The following is an 11,977-nucleotide window of genomic DNA, read 5'->3' as shown; positions in this document are numbered from 1 at the left end:
GAGAGAGAGAGAGAGAGAGAGAGAGAGAGAGAGAGAGAGAGAGAGAGAGAGACACACACACACACACACACACATACACACGGCACGGAGCTACGCAAATGTGGCGAAGGCAGAGCACAGTACAACTCAGGGGGTAGTGTGGACTCACTCACTCTGGACCCCAATCTACTTTTTGCTCAAATCAAGGGACACGCTAGCATTTACCCAAACTCTACAGATAGAGAAGGGGGGGGGGACCAGCTACTAGGGGGAGAAGCATTTGGCAAGCATTTGGTGGCACCCCAGAATGAACCCTATCTGTACTGGGGGAGCCACACAGCTGCCTTTCCTGCTTCCTTGTCCTATAGAGCCTCTAAGGAAGAGTTCCAGCCTTTCAAGTCTAGCAAAGGAAATCCACAGGGCCCATCCATCCACCTTAAATATAAACAGATACTTGGGGCCACCTGACAGCCAATGAAAATCACCAGCATGAAAAGGAGACAGCAACAAAGCTACCAGCTCCAGAGGAAAAGAAGACAGGAAACAAAAGAACATTAACCTAAAATTTCTGATTAGTATTCAACACAATCTGAGATACAATGGGATGCCCAGAGCAAACAATATTACAGGAAGCAAGTTCAGAAAAAAACAAAACAAAAAAAAAGCACTGAGAAATTAGAAATACTCTTGATTAAAGAATAATTCCAAAAAGCTAGAAATATACTCAAGGAACTATCCTGAAAAACAAAAACAAAACCCCAATTCTAGAAAATTCGTGAACGCGGCAGTGTTCCATCCCCTGGTACTATGGAGACAAGGCTTTTTTCCTCAGCCATTTTCACAGCATGGGGACACAAAACCAAGCAGCCTGGGGCATGGCCACGATGGCCGCCCTTCCGTTCTGGTTCGGTTTTCCAGGACTGTTCTGTGAAGAGACTGCTAGCCTTGCATGCAATTCTTGTTTCTGACAGAGAGTGGAGGACGAGAAGTTGGAAGCTCCAGCAATCAGTACAGGGGCTTTTATCTAAGCGGTACAGACAGTGGAAAGAAGGACAGTGTGCAGCCAGTGTGTGTGGTAGGGGTAGGGGTAGGGGGCAGGGAGAACGACAGGAGAGCATGCTGGGAAGATCAGGCGGAGGTGTGAGGGAAGTGCTAGGAGAATTTCTGCATAATTACAACAGTGAGTAGAAAACCTGAGATCTCAATACTTAATAAGTGGTATGCGAGAAACAGGCATCAGACTTCCACGCCAGAACAAGGCACTACATGTCGGGCATACTGGACACACTGGAGGGCAGGGGATGGAAAGTTTACATCTCATATACTCCATCCAGCAAAAAAAAGGGGGGGGGGCACCAAGAAACCAGGGGCCAAGGGGGAGGCTTGGGGAGACAGGGCCCCAAGGCCTTCAGGGGATAATCCTAGGAAGAAAGCAATTCTTTGCAGAGAGCATGACCAAGATAATAGATAAATCTAAGGGCACGGACAAGGCACATTTCTTTCTTTTCTTTTTTTAAGATGACGATGAACTCCAGGAAATACAGGACACACGACAACAATGACCATATTCAAAACACACTAAAATGCCAGATGATCTTGTGCGACCAGAGAAGAGCTCCAAGGCTCCAGCTGCTTTTCGTAGGTAATGACTTATCTTTCCCAATGACCCCATGGGACGGCAGAAGTAAATATAACTCCAGCACAGGCCTCAGTGGGCCAGCCTCACGGTACCAGTCACATAGAGCACAGCGCGGAGACAGGCGTCACAAACAAAACGTGGCTTTCGAGGAAAGGTAGAAAGATACCCAGTGGGATTTAAACAATATAGTAATTAAAATTATATATTTATCAGCTCAGGAGGAGGTGGGTAAAAGGGTAGGAGCGAGGTGAATTCTTAAATAGCATGGGAACAGATTAATTTGAGAAATTAAGAAACAAATATATATTATATATACATTATATAACACAGACATACATGATAGCTATATTATTATTATTATTATTATTATTATTATTATTATTATTATTATTATTATTAAACAGTACCCATCAGGACAACTAAAATCAGATCAGGGAACAGTGCTGAACTGAACACAGTTCAACAAGCCCTTCTGTGTTGCAGGCTGCCAGAGATGACTCTAAAGATGATCAAGGTGTTTGCTTGATCAAACATAATGAATGACCTATGTCCTATCCCCAGGACCCACACATTGGAGGGAGAGAAACAGTTTCCAAAAGTTATCTTCTGCTCTTTACACATGCCATGCCATTCACATGTGCCACCATACCCCAAATTTTTAAAAAAAATGTCTAAATACAATTTTAACAATAGCTAACCCAACCACAGTCAAAGAGATGGTAATGCTGAATATGCCAACTGGTTCCGGGAAGAGGGGCTTGTCAACAAGAAAGTGGGAAGTGGGTCACATGCAAATTCTATTCCTGGCTATTCACAGGGCCTATTAACCAGCCGCACCTTGGGAAGGTCTGCAGTCACCTGTATCAGGTCAAACTGCTTGCAGTGGGAGAAGCAATGAAAAGATACAGCCAGCCGCTAATCCCCAGAATCTGAGAAGCAGCCTAATTTGGAAGGGGGAAAGGGTCTTTTTTTTTTTTTTTTTTTTTGATTTTCGAGACAGGGTTTCTCTGTAAGTTTTTGGTGCCTGTCCTGGAACTAGCTCTTGTAGACCAGGCTGGCCTCGAACTCACAGAGATCCTCCTGCCTCTGCCTCCCGAGTGCTGGGATAGAATCTTGAGATGAAGCCACAAGTTCCAGAGGGAAGTAAAGGGAAATGGTGGTAAGGGATCAGGACCATCCATCTACAAATTCCCAGTGCCAGCTCCACTGGAAGAGAGGAGAGAGGCAAGAAAGAAGATTCTGTCTTGGAGCCTCCAGGAAGAGCCACCCCTGTCAGCATCTTGCTCTGAGACGTCTGGTTTCGTTTAGAAACTGAGAAGTAAATTTCAGCTGCTTTTAGCTATCCACTCGATGGGTACAGGAAGCAAATACGCTGTCCTGTTCTCACAGTCGGGCCCACATGGTGATGCTATAGGCTATGTACCACCAGCTCTGGTACCAGGCCTGGCGTGTTCCAAAGTGTCTGTTCTTATTTGCTATCCCCACCCACGGGGTCTTCTTAGACTGGAGCAGAGGTGGGAGCTGGGTTCAGGGTGGAGACAGAATCCACTGAACTCAGCTTCACTTGGTTTCCTAAGAGGCCCTGATCTTTGTCTTTTTCAGGATCTTTCTGCTTGCGTTCCTGGAAGCATACGAGATGGGTACTATTACGGATGGGCCAGGTAATGGCAGGGCTGCAGAGAAGGGCAGCGAGTGTCTCACTGGGGAGGAAAGTGGGAAGGGTTTCCACACTTTCACTGGTACATGCTCAAGGCAGGACCCGAATTCAGGGCGTAATCCTCAACCCAAGAGACACCAGCCTCCCACCTGCTCTCTATGCCTCTATCAGCCTATTTAAAAAAAAAAAAAAAAGTCTATGGGCAGAAGCTCAAGCTATGCCCACCTCCAGTGGTGATATCCAAGGCTGCCAAAGATACATGCGGGTACTAGTATGTATAATGGAGTGAATGGGGGTGGGGGGTCACATGACACTCCATACTGCAGGACACATCCCTTGCACTATCCCTGTGAGCTCTCTGAAGAGCTTCTACGTGTGTGTGTGTGTGTGTGTGTGTGTGTGTGTGTGTGTGTGCCCCTGATACTCATTGCATTAGGAAAAACACAACACAAACAAGACCCAAGCACACATTCCAGCAGCTGTCCGGAGGAGGATACCATCAATTATCACACAGCCTCTGGAATTTTCCATGGCATTCTAGGAAGAGCAAAGGTGGGTAATGTCACTGCTGTCAACAGTTTTAGCTCACGGTGCCATGAGAGGGTCTCAAGGGCCTACAGGTGCCCTCCAGCATCGCTCTGAAAGCGCTGCTCTGGACACTGGACTCAGGGTAGAGAGTGGCTGACCTAAAATATCACAGAACACACCATACAGACAATCCCAGCACACAGCTGGAGACCCCACCTCCCATCACAGCAGAGGGAGTGGGGGATGGGCTGAACAACAGTCCCAACATCCCCCACTGTCCTGCATCTGCTCTCCTGTGTACAACCACCCCCAAGGATAAGGTGTAGTCTAACTCAGAAAGGCACTGGCCCTCAAGAAGGTAGCCGGAATAGAGGAAGCTGGTCCCTATAGAAAGCCAGTCTTTTTGAGGAATCCCAAAGCTCTGAGGGGACCCCATTCTCAGAAGCTAAAAGGGACCAGGGGACAGGATGTTGTTGGATGACCAATAAAGGTGCATGGGGAGGAAACTGGAGCCACAGGGCAAGATGGGGGATCAGGCTTTGTGAAGGAAAACCCGGTGAGAGAAAGGGGGCTGGCTGCTGAATCTGAGGCGCTGTGACTGGGTGGGCAGGGAAGTAAGGGACAGAAAAGTGAAAGAAAACCATCCATTGAAGAGGACTGGGTCAGGGCTAGGCTGTGCTGGTGTCACAGGGTTGGGGAAGTGCCTGGGGAGGCAAAGGAGCCAGAAGCTATAGGCCAAGTGAAAGTCCGAGGGGGGCTATGGAACAGGAATCCTGCATAGAGGGTGCAGGGGCTTAAGCCTTATGGGGGGACTTCAGAACAAAGCTGAGGCTTTGGGGGTGCAGTGTGTCTTGGGGATTTAGCCGGAGGTGAGACTGGCCAGGGGTACTTGGCTCGCCAGGATCACAGTTACATAAATGTTCCCTGGCGCCGCCGCGAGGCCGCTACTAGCAGCAAGCAGCACAGGGCACAGGCTGAGCGTGATTGCCTCATCTTATCAGGGAACACAACGTCCCACACGCTCTTGCCCAAGCCGCAGGCCTGGGCGGGAACAGCGTGTCCTCTCTCTGTGAGGCTGGCCGGAGGAGGGGGAAGCGAAGACAGCCCAGCCGAGGCTCTCCTCCCACCAAAGCCCTTACTGGGTTTGGGCGCGCGCTGTCCCGCAGCAGAGGCGCACAAGTGCTGCTGGTTTCTCAAAGTGCTCCAGCTCAGAGTCTGAGCTCAGCAGTGCTGGATCCTCCGGTCCAACGGGCATGCTCCAATCAAGCACCAATCAGAGAGCTAAGTCTCCCTGCCACTCACTCCTCGCCACCAGCTGAGGGGGGGATTCCAGGTTCCAGCAGCACCTGCACAAACCACAATGCCTTTCTGCTTTGTGTGGACCTCTCAGGAGTAGCAGCATGCGTTTTTAGAGACTTTTCTGTTGCCCTCCCTAGCCCCATCCTACACGTGCTGAGGACGGGGCAGAACAACCTACTGCTTGATCTTGGTTTAGGGTTACTGCCCAAGCCAGCATCCAACTCTTATTGCAGAGGGAGAAGGGAGGGCCTGGGAATGATGCCCCTCTGACCAGGAGACCCCCTGCAAAAGCAGATCATCAATATTATGTAGTATCCTAGATTATATGAAGAGCCCTTTGCAGGCTTAAGGAATCTGTGTGGGGGTTAGGGAGGCGGGGCAGAACAATCAGAAGCCTTTAAAGAGACCTACACCTCGCAGCCTCTCACAGCCTTGGCTGCTCCATACCAGAGTGGGCTGTCATTCATCAGTAGACAGCTTTGATCTGTGGTCACTGGCTTGGGGCCACTTCTAGCTTTCAACCTCAAAAATGCCTTGAGATAGTCTTCGCTCTAAGAAGGCCTGCTTGTTCTCCTAGCAAAGCTCAACACACAGCTCAATATTTGGGATGAACAACTGGAGGCCTCAAAGAAAAATTCTGGTACACAGCCTCACTGGGTATGAAGGATTGACTCTGACTAGTGGGAGGACTTCCCTAATCCTTAAGGGTACCATGTGGTTGCTAGACAGCTAATCTGAAAATGATTTGCCTCCTTCACCCACAGAACAGGTGAGATATATATACCGCGGGAGGAGAGCTGGCTAGTGGCAGAGCCAGTCACAGCCAGGACCCAGGACTCAGTCTGCATCAGGAGAGATGCACGAAGCAAGGAAACTGTCTTCCCTGCCCACACACTGCTGCTGATGCCCTGAGTTGCCATCTTACCTCTTTCTCAGTCACTGTGCGGGGTAGAGAATGACTGGAGGACACATGCCTGCTTGTAAGAGGTATGTTTTTGTCACCTGTGGACTTGTATGCCTGGGCAAACGGGTGGCATGCAACAGAGAGAGGAACCACTGGCTATGGATGTTGCTCTTGCCCCTGACCCTACTTCAGGGCACTCTGGCCTGCTGCTACTGTTGTGGGAACCAATGCCACGGATCGCATCATAGCCCTACACCTGATCTTAGCCAAGAGGCTGAAAAGCAGTAAGCGCAGGAACGCACGCCATCCGGATGCTGAAGGGGGACTGCTACTCAACCTCAGACTCCACTATGGACCAGTATGTGTCTTGACAGTTTCTGCGGTGGATGCAGGGATATTTCTTAAAGTTGGTGTTTTAGTTGTTGCAATTTGGCGTGGGATAATTTGTGTATAAATAAATAAAACGTGTACAGAAAACAAAGTCAGAAAAGCTCTGCAAAGGGGCCGGAGAGATGGCTCAGTGGTTAAGAGCATTGCCTGCTCTTCCAAAGGTCCTGAGTTCAATTCCCGGCAACCACATGGTGGCTTACAACCATCTGTAATGAGGTCTGGTGCCCTCTTCTGGCCTGCGGACATACACACAGACAGAATATTGTATACATAATAAATAAACATTTAAAAAAAAAAAAAGAAAAGCTCTGCAAAGGAGCTGCCCTGTCTGAAGATACAGCTGCTGGAGTGGGGCAGGAGGGCAGAGCCAGACTCAAACAAAGTGGCAACTCCATCAGACATATCAAGTGAGAGGGGGAGTGTCACAAGAAGTATTAAAACAATCAGTGTCTGTAAGGGCTAGCCCCATACTTCATCCATTATGCTACAATCACAAGACATCACACAGCCCTCCATAAATACACTCAACATTTATATACTAGTTCAAATGTCGAAAGTTAAAAGAAAGCCTAACTTGTCAAAGATTTGACTGTGAAAGATGAAACCATGAATGTTCTATGAGCAAACTGTTTTAATACTTGGGCCGAAGTTCTTTATATAAGTCGAAGTCCGGAAGCCTGAAAGTACGGACTGCTAACTGGACTACACAGAACTTGGCGGACGAAGTCATTCTAGACAAGAGTGAAAGGGAAGAGACACGCAGGAAAAGATACACATGAAACTCGCCATCTTCAATATTGAGTTCATGAAAACTAGAAGGAAAACCACGCAGAAGCAGTTCATGGGGAGATTACAGTGGGTCTTTCAAACAACCCCAAACATCCCTCCATCAGGACTTCAAGGCAGAAAGAGTCCACTGAAATATACCTTTTATTCACCAGATGCTCAGGCTACAGGGACACAGCCACACTGTCCCTCTGCTTACAGAAGGACAATTGCGAAAAGCTCTTCTCGGGGTGACTTGGGAGACTTGGCAACGTTAGTGAGGGTATAATTGTGGTGGCTGAGACTGCAGCTCCGTGTCAACCATCATGCTCAAGGTGCTGGGCCAGCCCCTGCTGTCACATTTTAAAACACTCCAGATCCTCCAGTCCCCTAAACCCAAGGTGCCTAGGCTACACACCTGACTGATCAGCATAGCTGAAGCCCAGAAATAAATAAGGTTCTTCGACAGATGTTTAAGCAAACTGTGCAACACATGTAACTGAAGAATGACGCGAATAAGCCGGTGTTCTTTGTGGACCGTAAGAGTCAGGCTACCAAGTATTACAGCCTCACGAGGAAAACAAGGCCCAGAACAAAAGCATGAAGCATTTGGACAGTTTGAAGGTGCACATGCACCTGCCTGTCTGTGCAGAAGTGAGAACAGGTTCTCCTGTGCCGACAGAGGACAGGGAAGGCTGCAACACTACTTAAGCCAAGCCAAGCCCCCCCCCCCCAATTCCATATGGTCAACTAGAAAATGATGCTAGTCATGGGACCGGCAAGATTGTACAGCGGGTTTAAAAAGCACCTGCCATGCCAGCCTGACAACATGAGTTAGATTCTTGGAGCACACAGTGGAAGGAGACCAGGCTTGTGGTGTTTTGAAAGAAAATGGCCCCAAAGGGAATAACAGTATAGGCAGCACTGTTGGAGTAACTGTAGTCTTCTTGGAGGAAGTGTGTGGAGGCGGGCTTTGAGGTCTCATCTAGCATCAAGATACTGCTCAGTGTTTTAGTTCACTTCCTGTTGCCTTCTGATTAAGATGTAGCTAGTACCATGTCTGCCTGTAGGACACCATGCTCCCACCTTGATGATAATGGACTAAACTTCAAAAACTATAAGCTGCCACCTCGGTTAAATGTTCTCCTTTATAAGGGTTGCCGTGGTCATGGTGTCTCTTCACAGCAATAGACACCCTAAGACAAGGCTCCCAAAAGCTGTCCCCTAACTTCCACAAGTGACTAGTGGCGTGCACACACTAGCACGCATCTACACTACACAATAATAAATAAAAACTTAAAAGCGGAAAATGCTGCTCACAGTTCCCGTCTATTTAAAAACTAGACATGAGTGCTAGGCACACAGCTCAGCAGTGGAACACTTGCCTAGCATACACGGGGCGGGCCCCGAGTTGTATTTCTAACACAACAACAACAACAACAACAACAAAACTCAGAATCAAAATTCACTTTAAATATCTTTCAGTTGGACACAGTACCTCACGTCTGTAATTCCAGCGCTCTGGAGATGGCGGCTGAGATCGCCCTGAGTTGGAGGCCAGACTAGGCTATCCCCTGAATACCTACCTACCTGTCTGTAAGGGCAGGTGCTGGCATCCTGGAGGCCAAGTCCTACCTGTAGCCGTAACACACACCCCAATGCCAAGGCAGGAGAGTGGGTCTCTCGGTGGGGGTTAGAGTGGTGGGCACCAGGGATACAGCAGACTTCTGGGAAAGAGTTTACTCTCAGACCACAATGGAAGGGGTAAAAGATAGAGAGCAACAGGCACAATGTGGAGAAGCCCAGGCACTTCCCCTGGTAGAGCGGGCCACGCTGCAATGTTCTAGGGCAGCTCCAGCAATCAGCAGCCTGTGTAGACTCCCAGATAATCACTGCTGCACAATACTGACAAACCCTCGGTCCACCTGGGGGTGGGGCTAGGGGACACACCCCCTCTGCAAAAGAAACTCTGCTGTGGCACCAAGGCCCCAGAGGGTGGCTTGACCTCGTGAGCAGCTGAAAGCTACCTCTCTGCCCTTCGGTAATTACTGTGCCCCCTTCCTCTGACCTCTTCCTGTGCACCCTCACCCCCAGCCTGGGTGCCTCCTAGATGTACCTATCCAGGGCATGCACCTTGCTCTGCAGATATTATGTTCTATCGGAGGAACCAGCCATGGTGGGTCAGCTTCACCCTCACACTATGCCAGCTTACCTGCCTCTACCAACCCTGAGACCCGCAAGAGTGGAACCCATCTCAGATGAAGAGTCAGTGCTCCATCAGAGCTGGGCCTCAAAGCCTAGATTTTTGCCTAGAAAGAAATTTGCATGTCCGTCCTCACCACAACAGTGCTGTCGGGAAGTGCTATGGCCTGCTGCCTGTACACTCGTATCGCAGGTGAAAGGAGAGAAACATAGGAAATCAGTGCCCCATCTGACCCACAAACAGGGGCTGAACACAGGACACACTGTGAGAGGCACCTGGCCCCTAGACTCACCAGATCCCATCCTCAGCACCCTGGCACTTCAGGCTCTGCAGAGGAAGGCTAGCCACTACCTCAGAATCAGGCTGTAGCAGTTGTCCAGTTCCTGATCAGCCAGTCTACAAACTAGGGCAGCACCCCTGTAGGACAATCGCAAGAGATGGCTGGTACTCACTAATGCTCTAGCTGCAGCAGACAACACCTAGCCTGCAGAAGGGGTCAGTTTTCCCAGCCCCAAGGCCGTTATCTGTGAGGGAGAGCTGAATGCTGCCAATCAGTTGCCCATTCCAAGCAGAAGAGTGTCTGGGGGAGCCTGAGAGTGACTACCTCGAGGTCCTGAACCTCCTACCTGGCCTGCCCCCAGTGACACAGAAGGTTCTAATTAATTGGGGGATTGTTCCATGAAAATGCAAGCAGGACATAACGAAACAGTTTATCCAGAGCTGACTTCATGGAGCAGACACAGCAAATTGACATTTTCACTGTGGGTCTCAGCTATTTACTTTATTTATTTATTAAAAATAATTTATTTATTATGTATACAATATTCTGTCTGTTTGTATGCCTGCACGCCAGAAGAGGGCACCAGACCTCATTTCAGATGATTGTGAGCCACTATGTGGTTGCTGGGAATTGAACTCAGGACTTTTGGAAGAGCAGATAATGCTCTTAACCGCTGAGCCATCTCTCCAGCCCTACTTTTTTTATTTAAAAAAGGAAAAGCGGAGAAAGTGACAAGTCTTTCCTAACAACAGCTGCAAAGTGGCCAGGATTCGTGTTACACACCCTCAAGGCCCACCAGAAAAATCTCCTCTACGGGATCCCCAGCCCACTGACCACACACCTCCAGTTACTGGCAACTTACACCCAGCATGTTCTGGGAAATCCATTGTGTTTCTAGTTTGAGACTGGGCTTTCCTGCAAAATTCCCTTAGCCATAGGTATAACCCCTCAGTTCTGCCTGCAGCTGCTCACACAAGTTTGGGAACTCTGCTCAGGAAGCCATCTAGAGGACAAAGCCAGCCCATTCCCGTTCCAGCCCTGCGGGCGGCTTCCATAGAGCCCCTTCCTCCTTAGACCCTATTTCCTATGACCTTTGATATCCTGGCCTGGAGCAGGACCCCAAGGGAGCTGATCCAAGAGGCCCCAACCGAGAAGGAAGGTAAGTGCTATACTCTGTTAGGGATTAGAAAGATCTTTCCCACTGTCACTTTAAAAGGGATTCCACGATCCAGGTCCACCTGGGTCTGTTGGTGCCAAGGCAGGGCTGGTGACAGCAGGACAATTCCCAGAGCAGGAACCCTGTCCTGAGTCCAGACCCCTCTCCAGCAAGACTCTGGCTGTGGGGGGAGCTCAGTGGCATCCATATTCATCTGGAGGAGGGTGAGATGAGGGTGTGGGGGTGGGAGCACATGGAACCATCCAATGTTCTCACAAGCCACAGGCAGGGAGGTTTTACCCATGGCAGACTACATGTTTGGATGCAGGCAAACAGCAAACTCTCCAGAGCCATGGGCACAGGAAAGAAACGTGGTATATGACTGTCCTTTCTGAATTTCTTATATTTTCAAATGAACTGGTGGTTCAGGCAATCATAAAGAATACAACAACATTCTACACAAAGCCGTGTGCATATACCTACGCACTCCAGGACTGCCTGCTTCCACTAAACCAGCACCCCCAACCTCACAAGGAAGCAGCACTAATTTACACACACTGGTATACTTGCCTGGAGAGGTCAAAAGGACCACATGCCAGACGTTTCATGATGGTGTTTTCTCTCCTTTTACTAAGGGTTACAAAACACATTTGAAAATTTCCGTTTCTAGGGTCTCTTATAAAACAGCAACCACCACAGACAGGCCCTCCCCTCCACAGGCACCCTTCCCTTGTTACTGCTGGAGGTACAAACAAGGAGGTAAATTTTTACTCTAGACACTTTCAGATATGGAAATGCCACATCAACGGTCTCCTGCAGGTGATGGAGGTCAGGAGGGAGGGAGCTGAACCCACAGAACAGACATTTCTATGTCTTTCCTCTCAATTCTCAGATCTCAGCACTGTTTCCAAAGGGACAGAGTGTGCCTTATGGTTCGTCTTCCCCTGCATTCCTTTGCCATCCTGAACTGAAGAACCCTATAGCATTTCAGAAGCCAGGATCAACAGTCTCTCTCCAGGTATCCCACAGGGACACTGTACACTGATACTGTACTCAGACAGTGGCTGACAGCCTAGGAAGGATGTGCTTCCCATTTCTGAGTTTCTGAGCTATCAAACAAAGACAGGACCTAGGATTAATTATCTGATGAAAATATTCTTTTTTTTTTTTTTTTTTT

At 48.9% G+C, this 11,977-nt stretch overlaps 1 protein-coding gene across 1 annotated transcript in view; it reads right to left on the bottom strand.

Moving 5' to 3' along the window:
- Nucleotides 1–11,977, bottom strand: part of Klf13 (Kruppel like factor 13) — a 50,995-nt gene that overhangs the window by 5,945 nt on the left and 33,073 nt on the right. The window lies entirely within an intron of this gene.

The sequence above is a fragment of the Microtus ochrogaster genome, chromosome 22 (genome assembly GCF_000317375.1).
Source record: "Microtus ochrogaster isolate Prairie Vole_2 chromosome 22, MicOch1.0, whole genome shotgun sequence".
Lineage (NCBI taxonomy): Eukaryota > Metazoa > Chordata > Mammalia > Rodentia > Cricetidae > Microtus > Microtus ochrogaster.
The sequence above is the reverse complement of the archived record's forward strand: the minus strand, read 5'-3'. Positions and strand labels throughout refer to the sequence as shown.